At 47.9% G+C, this 14,264-nt stretch overlaps 1 protein-coding gene across 5 annotated transcripts in view; it reads right to left on the bottom strand.

Moving 5' to 3' along the window:
- The window catches only part of Fgd4 (FYVE, RhoGEF and PH domain containing 4), a 232,783-nt gene that overhangs the window by 118,817 nt on the left and 99,702 nt on the right, over positions 1-14,264 (bottom strand). The window contains exon 1 of one of the 5 annotated variants that reach the window (XM_023716288.1): positions 14,080-14,124. The exons of 2 other annotated variants lie outside the window; for them this stretch is intronic. The gene's annotated coding sequence lies outside the window, so the exon portion shown is untranslated. Of the gene's footprint in view, positions 1-11,526; positions 11,548-12,347; positions 12,442-14,079; positions 14,125-14,264 lie in introns of those variants that run through there. 2 more of the 5 variants (XM_004632225.3, XM_023716289.1) reach the window with 2 other exon arrangements.

Below are 14,264 nucleotides of genomic sequence, written 5' to 3'. Positions count from 1 at the left end.
GCAAAGAGAACCCAGACAGTGCCCAGCCCTGCTGGGGGAGCCAGGCAGGGACTGTGGAGAAGGCAGCTCCCCAGTGGAGCGCGTGCCCCCAGCAGCGGCGGCGGCGGCACAGGCAATGTGGCCTGCCCAGCCTTGGCTGACCGCGCTGCTCCTTGTCATCGACCTTGACACCATGACACCCAACCGTCAGGCCAGTCTGCATTCATGCCTCTGCCTTTTCCTCATGAGGGTCAGTGTGGTTCGGCGGCCCCAGTGTTGGCAGGGATTCTGCGCTGAGCCAAAAGCTGGGATGGAAGGGCCACAGTTCCTGGTTCAGCTGGGGGAGAACCGAGGTCATAGCCCAGCGCAGCCCAAAGGACACTGCAGGGGTCAGGGCTATGAAGTCCTACGCCCCGGAAAATCTGCCTATAATGTGAATGGGAGAGTGTGTGTGTGTGTGTGTGTGTGCGCGCGTGCGTGCACACATGCATGTGTCGTACTGGGATTGAACCCAGGGCCTTCACACTGAACTCTATCTCCAACCCTTTCTTATTTTTGAGACAAGGACTCTGCTGCAGGCGAGAATCCTCAGCAATAAAATAAGCAGTTGTCTAACACGTAGTCTGTGCTTTGTATGTATGAGATACAGCGAAAAACCGAGCACAGCAGGATGGCTTTTGACTGATACACACAGACCACATAGCCGCTGACCTGGTCACGGGGCGACAGGAGGCCCAGCTCTGGGCGGGTCCTTGCAACAGCTGCACTCACTACAGCTGCCACAGGAGTCGGCGTGTGCGGTACCAGCTCGGCTCGCGCCTCCCCTTACCGCCTCCTCCCGGCTGCTGGTGGCATTGTGCAGCCTGGGCGCGGGCCATTGTTGGCTCATTTTCAATCCTTTTTAGAATGGATTGTATATAATTCATGGTAGTGATAAAAATAGACTTGTCTTCATATACTTCATGCACTGAAGACCTACCCAATTTTTCTAAATCCTTGCAGGATTTCAGCATCCTATAGTCATCTCTCAGCTCCACACATAGTACTTCAGTGCCTGTGCTAAAACTGAAATTATGTAACTAGTTAACTCATTAGATAGACTTTACACTTCCTCTTCCAAAAGACAAATACATATTATTGCTCCGTGTAATGGCTATTCCTGGTGTCAACTTGACAAGTTTAGAAGCTTAAGCAACTCAGCAGGGAGTCGGGGTCCTCGCTGTAAACATCCTCGTCCTCTGCAGGAGGAGGGTGCAGAGATGGGGTGAGTGCTATGCCCACCTGAGGGCGGGTGGCCTGCTTATGATGTGGGGGAGGAAAGGAGGCTTGTTCCCCCTCTTTTGCTCTTGCTGCTTTTGCTATCTTCTGCCGCGATGAACTGTCGCCCCTCATCACGCCGCTCTGCCTTGGAGCCAGTCGATTATGGACTGAAACCTCTACAAACTGACAGCTAAACAAACCTTTCCACCTTAATGTTGCACATCGGGGTACTCTGTCTCAGCAATAAGAGAAAAGTAACTAAGACACCGATCATCCCAGCACTGTGGAGTTAAGGCAATGAGATTGCAAATTCAAGCCCAGACTTTGTTAGACCTTAGTTCAAATTTTCTACAAAAATTACAACAAAAAAGGCCTGAGATAAAGCTTGGTGCAAAGGCGCTGAATTATAAATACACACAGTCTCAGTCAGTGAGTCAGTAAGTCTATCTCGCTGTCTACACACACACACACACACACACACACCCTCATTAGAGCCATATATATGACACAGATACATTGTCCACATCTTGCTATGAATTCAGATAAACCCTACTCTATGTTCTACTTCCGCCCTGCAGCAAGGACCCGGTCACTTGTTGACAGGCAACACTTTTAACACAGTACAGAGGGGCCGGGGAGATGGCTCAATAGAATAAGCTCTTCCCTAACAAGTGCAAGGGCCTGAGTTCAATCCCTGGTTCCACAAAAAAAACAAAACAAAACAAACAAACAAAAAAAACACCAGTACAGGGTAGCAAGTGTTGGAAAGTTGATCTAGAAGAAAAACTTGGAGCTGCTTTTAAAATTTCATCCTTTGCCTTACATTATTATATTTTCTATTTTACAAAAGGGGAGACAATATAGCTTACCACACTGAGACTATTCCATGGCTGTGGCATTAGTTGTCGAAGCTGTAAAACACAGATTCTGTACATAAATGAACCCGATGGGAAATGAAGCATGGCCTGATGGGTTTCAGACACTCCCGCTCTCCACTCCTGTCCACGCAGCCAGTCTGTCCCCAGGTCCAGGCGGAGCTGCTCCCCGGGGCATCTCAGTCTTTCCTCCTGCACTCAGTGCCACTGTCTCTAGGGGTGCTCGCCCACTCTCTCCCACACCCCACCACCCTGGGCCTTGCTGCGCCAGGCTGCCCAGGCGCCTCCCCAGCACAATGGGACCCCACTGCCCACCAGCTTCCAAGTCCCAGCCACTCTCTGCACAGAACCCAGCCCCCCACCCCCACGAGCCATGCCTTAGTCTAGGGGACCTGGTGCTGTGTACCTTACAAATCGTAGCTGCTCGGCTCCCCACACCAGTTCCACCAACTTCCTTATTCTGAACACGAATTACCTTTGGTACAGTTCTCGCTCTCTTGGGTACACTGTTCCTTGATATGAAGTGCCCTTCACCACCTGGCAGGTCTCGCCTTACCCTCAAGGTCTGGCCAGAGCTGTCTCCAAGGTGACATTTTTCTTATTCCCCGGCCTAGGCACGAATCCTTCTTCTCTGCACAATCACAGCACCTGGCACGCATTCTTGAATGCTTTTATGACCTTGCGTTATGCACTGAACTTACCAAAGGGAAGCTATTGAGAGTGAGGCGGCACCTTCACGGCTCTAGCTCAGCACCGGGCAGAGATAAATTAAATGCTCAGTGCATGAAATAAATCCATCGGACTTTGAGGCGAGAGGACACCACTAGATCTGTCAGCCACTAGGAATGCTGGGCCAGCTCCCCGTCCTTCCCTGCTCTACCAGCATTCTCCAGCAATGGGCTGTTAGCCTTTCCAGAAGGGTATTCTACTCCTGGGCAGCTAGAAGAAATGGGAGAGGGGCAGGAGAAAAGTCGGCTTTAAACCAAAGGACTCCTGGCCTGCTCCTTTCTATGTCCGCCGGGCCAAGCGACTCAATATTTCCTGACATCAGAGGTGCATGCTCCGTGCCAGGTAACAGCTAGACCCAATCAGCCCTATCCAAAGCCTCTGTGCATTTGGGCAGCCAATCACTGGCTTGGTCACTGCTGGTCACAGCTCTTTCTAAAGGAAGAGGGCCCGACAATTCCGAGGATGGGCATCACTCTGGAAAGGGAAGCTCCACACAGCGGGGTACCAACACATGTGACTAACACCAAGACAGCAGTAGGGACTCCCTTCTCCTCAGGGCCCCAGATGGCCACAACTGCACGTAGGACATGCTCTTCAGAATGAGCTTAGAACACACTCATGTACACAATGATCAGAAAGTAGAAATGCAACTCAAGGAAGAGCTGTGTATTATAGCTGTTGTAATACTGATGATACTATGATACTATTCCATGTTTGAAAAGGAGAAAAAATAAGATTTAACAAAGTGCTAACCTAAATTTAAATCCTGAGATCAGCTTACCCTTTATGGCATCAACGTCTTTTTCTTTTCCTTTTGGAGAGGGTGTGTGGAATCATTTATTTGTGTATTATTTCAGTTTGGGTCCCAGTGTTAGGAACAGATAGACAGACAGACAGACAGACAGACAGACAGACAGACAGACAGATTTCTTGTCTTTCATTATGGAAGATGCAACAAAATATTACCCATCTCCTTCTACTAAGAAGTAACCTAAGCAGGGGACCCCAAACAATCACAGTATAAGAGTTGTTTGAAGGATTCCTTCATAGGCAAAAAAGAAGAGTTTTTAACCTGGAGTTTCTTAGCTACACTTTAAGGATTTTTTAAAAATTTTTTTATTCATTTTAATGAGAAAAAATAGCAGTGAAACAGTTTCAAACAGGTTAGTAGGGCAGTTACAATAATTAATACATTGCATATTGTTGTGTTTGTAGTACTTATTCAGAGGACAAAATGCAGACATGATATCTTGTCTAAACACTATTAGTACAAACCTTTCTTCTCATTGAACCAAGAAAAAGTAGCTGTATATCTATCCTATTTTGTATATATATATTTTTTTCACTACAAAATGGTCCTTCATTGTCAATGTCTTTTTCTAATGAAAATAAACTATATCTTTAATATCATTTCACTCTAACACAATGATGGGGAACCACACACACACACACACACACACACACACACACACACACAAGGTCCTTTAACACAAGTTAATTTATAATACAGTTTATATGTATTTCTACCACAGTTTAACATAACTATCAAAACACACAGGCCTCTACCAATTGGCCTACAGTTCTTTCCCAGAATACGGCTAAGCTCAGAGACAGAGTCACAACAAGCATCTCTCTTAACTTCTTTGCTCCTTGCAAGCTCCCCACTGTTCCACTGGAGAATGGACATGAACAAGGCCTCTGCCTGCTTATAGCTGAGGTTTGGGTAGCTGTCCCCCACGTGTCAAAGGTGTAGTCCCCAGCCTGGGGCACCACTGGCAGGTGGTTCCTATTTGCAGTCTCTGGTCATAGGAAGGCGGGCCCCAGAAGGGGACACGGGGCCTCTCTCTGCCTCCTGGCTGTCATGAGGTAAGGTGCTTCCGCTACCTCTGGCTCCCGCCATGACGTCCTGCCTCACCACAGGCCCAAAGCCAAGGAGGACAACCATGTACTGAAATCTCTGACGCTGTGAGCCTACATGAACCTTTCCTCCTTTCTCCTAAGTCATCTGAGGTAATTGTTACAGTAATGGGAAGCTCCCTAGCACTGTCTCTTATCCTGAGATAAAAGCTCATGAGCTGAATTTTAATTCTACCTTAGTACCAACCATTAACTAAACTCAGAATAAGTTCCCTCACATAATCCAAACCCTGCCTTCAAGATAGGGCTCAAATTTATTGCCTCCCACTTAGCTCTGCAGATTTGGACAGCTCTTGAATATGTCTACATCTCTTTCACACAAGAAATGTAACTTGTGTAAAATCTTCCCCAACATTTAATTAAGCATTGTATAAACCCTCTTTCCAGAGTAAATTTTTCTTTCCTAATAGAATGTCAGCACTGGGAAGGAATTTTGGAGACATTTAGTTCTCCACACCTACCTGATGGGTCTCTTCTACAGTATCTACTATAGGTATTAACTTTTTTTTTTTCCCTTCTCAGTACTAGAGAATGAATCTAGGATCTTCACCTTAAACTACACTTCCACACCTTTTCATTTTATTGAGACAAGGTCTTACTGAATTGCTAAGTTGCGCAGGCTGGACTAGAATTTACAATCCTCCTGCCTCAGTTTCCCAAAGTGCTGGGATTATAACCATGTTCTACTTTTCCTAATTTTTAATTTCTATTTGGGTGCAATCTGTGATAAGAAAATACTATTTTTCGGGGGAGGGGATTGGGGATTGAACTCAGGACCTTGCACTTGACAGGCAGGCGCTTATGGTGCTGAGCTATCTCCCTAGCAAGAAAATATCTTTTGAACAAACCATTCCACTTTTAAAATAGTCTAATTATCAAGAAAGCTATGCTGAAGTTTTTACTACCACTTTATGCCTACAACACAAAAACAAACTAGCCTATATTGGTCACTGTTCCTTGGGACAGGTTCACCTTCCCTACCAGATTTTCATTTGTCTCCAAGTTCATATTAGTCTACCTTTTCTTAGTCACTTAAAATCTACAGAGAAAGTATAAAGGAAAAAAAAAAACCCCACAAAGCTTCTGATACCTATAGCAGCAGGTGTGTGTCTCTGTATCGTGCTAGAGATGAGGTCCCCTCAGGGCCCCGTGGCTACAGCTCACAAAACCTACCTGACCCAAGCATGGCCCGGGAGGCTCTCCGGAGGAGGAGAAGGAGGAGGTGGACCTGCATGTCTGCTGGCACGGACAGGGAGGGGTCCCCTCGGATTTGGGGCAGCTTTTTGCTGCCATGCTCAGGCAGCTGCATATGAGGCAGGAAGCTCCTGGATGGGTAGCTGGGTTGACAGCTCAGCCACCCACAGAGACAGGGCACAGCCCCCACCCTCTGGGGCCTGGAGCCACTCCCTGCTCCTGGTTCCTCTGTATTTATTTCAACATGGCCCTCTTTCCTTTTAAGTTATCACAGGCCCCTTTTCCTTGCAACAGCATGTTCTCTAAGATTTAAAAAGTACATGCACTGCCTTCCCCATAAGCCTATTGGTGGACATGGTCATCTGAGATATAAATCTGAAATAGTCTTTAATCCCTAATATAAGCACTTCAGAAACTTCTGCCAATATAAGTAGAATAGTGTATTTCTTTGATCACTAGCTGTGTCAAAGTTGGGAAATGTATTAGAATTTGTGCTGCTTCTTTACAAACTATTCTTGTTCTTTGATGATTTCTAATCACCGAAGGGCTTCTGAAAGACAGTAACTCATTTGAATCTCCCACCTGTATCTTCTCTGCTACTGTAATAATAAGTCTCTCATTATTACGATGTTGCCTAGGTGAATGCAACGGTCTTCTAACTATGAAACTGAGCGCAAAAGCTGGAAACATCAGCTCAAACCTTAACAGATAGACGATGCTTCCTATACTGACTCATCACTTCATAGCTACAGAATTCGGAATTAATATGTTATTTCCTAGCAGATTCTATTTGTTCAGGGAGGCTAGATCCGTCTTATCCAAGGGCTAGATGGGATGGTACACACAGCTTCCAGGGTCTGGCGTGTACAAAGCAGGTGCAAAACAACAGTGCGCACGCGCCACGACTCCACAGCCCGCTCAGAAGTGCACCTGCTCCTGCTGGATCCGGACTCCACATACTTCAGCACCTAATCTGCGTGGTGGTGTGCTCTGGAGGGAGAGACAGAGACGGCGACCCAGCCGAGACCCAGCCCTCCTGGTTCACGCAGGACTCTGAGTATGCGCCCTCCACATGCTGGGCCTTGAGCATGGCTGCAGTCCCTCAAGAACAGCCTTTTACTGAGAGCAAGCGTTATGTTACCTCATGCCCAAGCCAAGAGGCAGCAATCGCTTCTAGTCATGGGGAAACACACGCACACAAGAGCACGTGCAGATGCACATAGGGACATACATCCACACACACACACACACACACACACGCACGATCGGGAACCACACACACACACACACACACACACACGCACGCACGAGTGTTGGGGTGAATGAGCGGGCTGCTCTCCAAGCTGTGCCTTCCTAAGAGATTTCTCAAGGAAGGTCTTGACTAAGCAAATTCCACTTTCTGTGCTGACTGGAGAGTCTAAGTACCAAGCAGACGATGTGAGGTGGCTGCGTTGTGGGGGTGACGCCAGAGGGAATGTCTCCTGGCTGTTGATGAAGCAGATGATGGAAAAGATGGAGAATTCTGGCTGCCTAGTGTCGCTCCCTCCTGTGTTTCCACCATTTAGCAGCCTATTAACCTTTTACACTATAAAAGATCTACTCCCCTAAATCTTTAAAACTACCCGCAGGACCTCCAACCCTCATGAGGCACAGAGAAGGACCCCCCACAACTCGGTCCACGCGCTCCTGTCCATGAGCCTGTCCTGACTCAGCTCTGACTTTGCCAGTGCAGCCAGCACCAGCCAGGCCCCAGATGCCCCCGGCCCTAGCCTCACACCAGCCCCTGCCCTACCCCTGCCGCACACACTGACTGATGGAGTGAGCACTGCGCAGGCACAAGCCCTGCCCTCACTCTTGTTGGCATCCGGAATCCAGAAGGGCAGGGCTGCTGAATGACTAAAAGTTCTCGGGTTTTACCCTTGGTGACTGCTCCTGCCCTTGGGGCACAGCCCAGTTGGCACCACTCTTTTAGTGCCACTAGCTCTGCAATGACCTCTTTCATACCCACACCAACCCCAGGAGTCCTACATAACCCCAGTTACGTCCCTTCTACCCACTTACATCCCCTCTACCTAGTTATGTCCCCTTTACCCAGTTATGTCCCCTCTGCCAGTTATGTCCCCTCTGCCAGTTATGCCCCCTCTACCAGTTATGTCTCCTCTACCCAGTTATTCCCCCTCTACGCAGTTACGTCTCCTCCACCCAGTTATGTCTCCTCTACCCAGCTATGTCCCCTCTACACTGTGGATCACACTAAAGACCTCCCTTGAGGTTCGGCACCGCATTCTCCAGACCTGCAGCAGCGGCAGCACACAGTCAACACTCAGTGAGGATTTGCCGAAGGAATCGAAGGCTGACAATGATGACAGTATGGTCTCCACAGAACCGTAGCAAGGTGATCCTGTTCCGGTGGACCGCATGGTGGGCAAGGGCTGTACCATGAGGAATGGGAAGGCGGGCAGCTGGGCATGGCTGTGCATCAGCACTGTGCACACTGGAACATCCGCCCCATGTGACAGGTGCATGCCCCCGGCGGAGCCACAGTCAGCCTTCAGCTGTCTGCCTTGGCTCTGCCCCAACCCCGGCTCTAGGCTCCAACAACGGCCAAGCCACCTCCTCGCCACCTCTGCGCTATTTGCAGGCCATAAGGAAGAGAGGGCCTGCCCCCAAGCCCACAGGCATCTGGCTGGGCTGGGAGCTGTGATTTTTAAAGGGTTAGGAATGTACAACAAGACATCTCTTTCCGATGAGTGTGATTCTTGAGGAAACCACCCCTCAGAGCTAGACTCTCTCAAGAGTCACTGAGACTTCTATCTCTGGAATCGTAGGGTGATAGCTCCATGCTGCGCTCCTCGTCAGGGCAACAGTGTGGAGCTGGGTGACCTTGCTTGTGTCCGTGCGCCCAGCAGGCCACACACAGTATCAGCTGTTTCTGCAAGTCAGGTTTCATGCCTGGAAAGAATTCCTTCATCACGATGGGCCTTGGATTCTTCTCTAAAATCAAGTTTAAAATCAAATCATTCTGTTCAGATAAGGATCTTTATATGAAGTGTGAAAACCAGTGTTTAGTGATGGATAGTAGGGGCCAAAGAATCCAATAGGTCCAGCCTGTTGGCCTTATGTAAATACACTGTGCCATTATTTCGCTATTCAGAGTTCAGGTCCAGGAAATTGGGCAGACCAGGAGGAAGGAAAGGAAGGAAGGAAGGAAGTACCTATGAGGGAAGCCAGCAATTCAAAACATGTGTTACAAAAGAAGAATTAGCTCCTCAGAGTGGGGGTTAATTGTACAGATCTCTTCTAAGAACAAGGTGCTGCTAGACACCCTCGGCAACCCCACCGAACTATCCGAGGGCAACCCACGGACAGAAGGGCGAGTGCCATCCGCACAGCGTCCTGTGATCCACAGCATCGACACATCCTTGCCAATTGAAGAAGAGTTTGCTTTCAGTGCTACAGAAGCACAGGAGTGGTGATAAAAACAGAAGAGGACAACACGGAAGAGACAGCTGCCACTATGCCACTCTGCTGCACAGAGAGAGAAACTCCCCCTTGCCACGTGTTTGAGCCACAGCCTTGGTGAGAGTTGACACCGCTGGCGCACATGCCTTATAGGGTTCCCTTCCTCTAGGTCCGCACGGCGCACAGCGCATAGCACACAGTTGTGCTGATGCATCCAATTAGACAGATTAGACATACAGTCTAAGCGTAACTGCAGTCATGACAACACAGTGTTCTGGGGGAGGGCGAGACACAGCCAGCTTCACTCCATTCATTCTTGAGAGCCGCGAAGAACGTGTCTGGGTTCTGAGAACACACAGTAGTGGCAAGGGGGCGGCCACAGATCCGGCTCCAAATCCAGGGCTCCATCCCCGCAGCCACTCAAGGGTCCCAAGTGCACAGTGGCCCAGAAGAGTCCGCCTCAGAAGAATGGATTACAAGTCTGTACTCAAAAGGGGCAGAAAGGAGTCAGGCAGAATGAGCCAATGAAACATCCAATAAAGGCATGTGGCGTGAACCAGGGCTGTCAGGAGTGGAAGCCAGGCCAGGCAGCTGCTGGGCGTGGGGCATCAGACAAGGAGGCAGAAAGGCAGGGGCTGAGCTGATCTCCCAGTGAGTAATGGGCTGTCTATTCTGGCAGCTAATGATCTGCGTCCCCCAAAGTACTCCAGACACATGGTGCATTTGTTAGAATTCCGTATTTGTTACCTGCACCTTACCATCATAAATATATGCTTGTAATTCAGCGTAGTCTTAAATTGCATCAAAGGACTGAAAGGCAACCAGCCTCAGGAGAAGACTTCGGTGACACTGGCCCCGCCCCTCTGTGGGTGTCGTGGAGAGATCTAGATGGCCAGTCATGACCACACAGACTGGCGCTTGCCACACACGCTCAGCTCCTGACCCAGAAGCTGCTCCCAGCAGGGTTTCTCATGAAAGGGGGTGAACATCTCCCCGGATCCCAACCCACCTCTGCAGGAGTGGGGACAGGAGTGGGACATGCACTCTGTCCCTGGTGACACTGGTTGGGCTCACACTGCTCTGGGATGGTGCCTGCCACCTTACTCCTCTTGACCTGGATTCCAATAAGGGGTGACCCTCAACATCACCCAGTTTCTAGTCGGTGGCCAAAGGAACAAAGCCTTTGAACAACTCTGTAGTTTAACTACTTGCTCCTCTGGAAACTCAAACAAGCTTATTAATCAAATACTTTTGAGTAAATATGACTACATTCCTGCCAACTGCCATAAAATGCTAGGAATCTAGCGTAACACTCACCTGAAAATGCAATCCCAGAACTTTAAGTCAGTAACTCGGGAATCCTGTGATTTAACTCAGTAAGTCACTGATCTTAGTAACTCACAGGGAAAATAGCAAGCACACTGGCAAGCACTCCAGAATTTGAGAAGCATACAGATTTGTTTGGCCCACCTCAGGCACCTGAGTAACCACATCTTAGGCACAAGGGTCACACTTTCACACCCAGTCATTCAAATGCTGTTACGGGTTTCAAGAGGACGCATGGTAAAGCGAGCCATGCGAACACACGATGCTTGTTAAATTAGCTCACTTCCTCCCGAACCTCATGAAGCCTGTGAATGACTGATCTTCAGAGTGCAAATTTTATCCCACTAGTACAAGATTATCTTGAAAATATTTCAAATGGCGTTAAGCAAATCTTAAGGCAGGCACATGTCTATTACTGAAAAAAAATCTTTCTTACAAACAGCATGTAATTAATATAGTTCTGCTTATTAATAAGAATTTTATAAGTCAACCACAATTAAGGCCAAGAATCCGCAAATAACCACCAGGCCTAGAAACCTATTCTTGAAGTATGAACGGGAGTCCTCGGCCAGTGTGAGGTGATTTAATTTTATAGCATCGTTTTTTAAAACCCCACACAATGAAGGACTCTTGGCAATGTGCCCCTGGGGCTCTGGGCTGGCCTCAGGGCTGCGCACACGCGTGTCCAAGACGCAAAGCCACCCTGCCAGCCCCGCCCCCACCGAGGAAAATGGCAGCCCCGGTGTGACTCCCGGGGCAGGGACGCGACAGCAGCACAACTTACACAAAAGCAGCACCCTGAGTGCAGGCGGTGCTCTTTCTGCCCGCCACTCTGCTATTTCAGGGCACAGTTCTGGGGAAGGGTAGACAATGCTGCCTTACAAAAGACATAGTCGTCCCTTGTTTGAGCTACCAACCTCTGGGCTACCCAGAAAAATGTCAGTCATCCATTTGTTAGGACCCAGATCTCCTCCTTCTGCTCACAATATGCGGCACACATTTTAAGGGGCTGTTGAAACAGAAAAACAAAGGGAGCCCTTGAAACCGAGGCCACCTTCCTAGTTTGCCTCTTCCTTTATCCGGGCGCCCGTCACATTGTTTCCACATGCTCGGGGCCCTTGAAACTTGTGCGAGATATTGCAAAATAAAACTGCATAAACATCACATTTCAACACGACCTAGTAATGGTCGCCCGTCATGTGCAGCCAGACAGTCATGAATTAAACTGTAACCTACAACGTCCCTGACCTGAGAGATCTTTTTCAAATAATAAGGCCAGGCACTGAACACGTTGTGGTGCTGGGCATTTTTCAGCAAGCATGCCCTCCATACACTCCTTCTGAGACACGGCTGAAAATGACAGTCTCTTTGCCACTTGCAGAGGTCATAAAACAATTTCACAGACAGGAAAAAAACATTTTTTTAAAAGATGAATGGGTAATTCTTTCATTTCTCAACACAGATGTGATGGTGCGGCGCACCGTAGCACCGCTTAAGGCCAACATGAGACACGCGTGGAAGCCGGAGGTGGGTCTCCTCCGACTGCATGGAGAGAAAGCCCTGCATAGGGGCTGAGAGCCGGCCACGGCGGGCACGGGTACTCACCCTTGGGAGTGGTGTCTGTCCCCTGGCCCGAAGTCACAGACCTGCTGCCTTCACTCGCCTTGCGGTGCCCTAGCCCATCGCAGACCCTACGCCCTCAGCACCCCAGCCGGCTCAGCGCTCACCGTGTCCCCAGCCTGGCAAGGGTAATCACATTCCAGCGGCAGGGAGTGAACAGATGGTGGATTCCATGGTAACCAGCCCTCCTAAGGCGATTGGTAGAAGTGTGTGACTCCCGCTTATTGGGTAACAATCGCTCTCTTTGTGCTCCAGCTCCGCAAATCCTAGAGGAAGGAGCACACACAGCCGCTCACATGCGCAGGGCTTGCCTAGCAGGTGTCTGGCTATTTAAACAAGGCGACGCAGCCCAGCGAAAAGCTGTCCGCAAATTTGCCCTTGGTGGTCAGAGCCCTAATGATTCAGAGAGCCAGACTGCTCCCTCAAGGACAAAGGTCATGGACTTAACCTGACAAACAGAAAGGAAAACTTGAAAGTTAAGTTGCAAAGTGAAGATAAAGCACACTAGAACTCTAAACTGCACCAGCAAGTTGTTTTCTGATTGCAGCTAGCTCAGCACATAAAAGTACTTTTATATTTTAAGGATTTTTAAGAAAAATATGGTTAAATGTATAAAGAGTTTGGTGCATGTGCCAGCTTCCCCAAATAAACTCAGTCATCATGTAGTATTAATATGAATTAATAGAATAAAGAGCATTCAGACATAAAAATAGTTGGGAAAAGTCAAATTTTCAAAATTGACTCTTGGGCTGGGGAGACAGCTCGGCAGTCTAAGCACCTGACTGGCAAGTGCAAGGACCCAGGTTCAAGCTCTGGTACCCTACGGCATGCTGGCTGCCGAAACCTGGATGGGCCTGGTTACACACACCCGTAATCCCAGAGCTGGGGAGGCTGACAGGAAGATCACTGAGGCTGGGCTGCACAGTAAGACCCTGTACCAAATGACTGGATAATTTTTTTTAATCCAAAAAATAAAATTGACTCTTTAAGATGAAAACATAAATTGATTTTTACAGTATTGAATGAAGCTAGAAGGGTAAAATTTTACAGGAAAGTTTCACCTAGTGCTTTATTCAACTATAACCTTTTCCTCTCTTGGTCTTTTATCATCTGCTAGGTTTGTGCATTCATGAAGCTTAGGTGCAGAGATTTAGCAAATAAACCACTTCCTAATCGGCACCAAGGAATCAGAAAATAAGGGCTCGGAAGAATAAAATGACTCAGAGTCAAATATACCAAACAAAAAACACCCGCTAGTGGTAATCCACAAACCTAAAATATATACTATTGCCACTGAAAATATCTAGCAACATAAATTTTGAAAGGGCAACTCTTCCCTAACTAGGATAAGCCTGAAAAGGAAAAAAAAAAAAAAAAAAAAAAAAAGCTGTGTACTGTGCCTAGACTTCTAAGTAGTAACTGATGATAAAGCAGTCCTTATTTTATACCACTCCCTCCCTATCTTAACCTTCAGTGTTCTTTCTTAGTCCTAACAAGGAATATTTTCACATATTAAAAGGAAAAATTATTACTTGCAGGTCATATTATTCTATTCCTACCAAGAGAAAAAAAGCAACATTATAGTATCAGAAGTTCAGAGAAGTAACCACATATACCCGCATAATTCCTTTATAAGAGCAATAGCTAATAAATATCAGCAGGACTGAGTTTAATAATGAGGAGAACAAAAAATATAGAACACCTGGGAATACATTACCCAGAACCGCATGTGAACTCCTGGGGGTAGCATGAACTCCTGTCTCTGAGGAGGAGAAATAAGAAAAGCTAAATGAAAAGAAAATGGGATGAAGGAAAGAAAGATCCACTTTAGGGGGCCTGGCCCTAGCTCAGGCCTTTAAGTGGCTGCTTCCACAAAGCTGTCAGCCTCAGGTTGCTGGAGTT

This window comes from Octodon degus, unplaced genomic scaffold, assembly GCF_000260255.1.
Source record: "Octodon degus isolate 3935 unplaced genomic scaffold, OctDeg1.0 scaffold00047, whole genome shotgun sequence".
Lineage (NCBI taxonomy): Eukaryota > Metazoa > Chordata > Mammalia > Rodentia > Octodontidae > Octodon > Octodon degus.
This window is presented reverse-complemented; position numbering and strand designations above follow the sequence as displayed.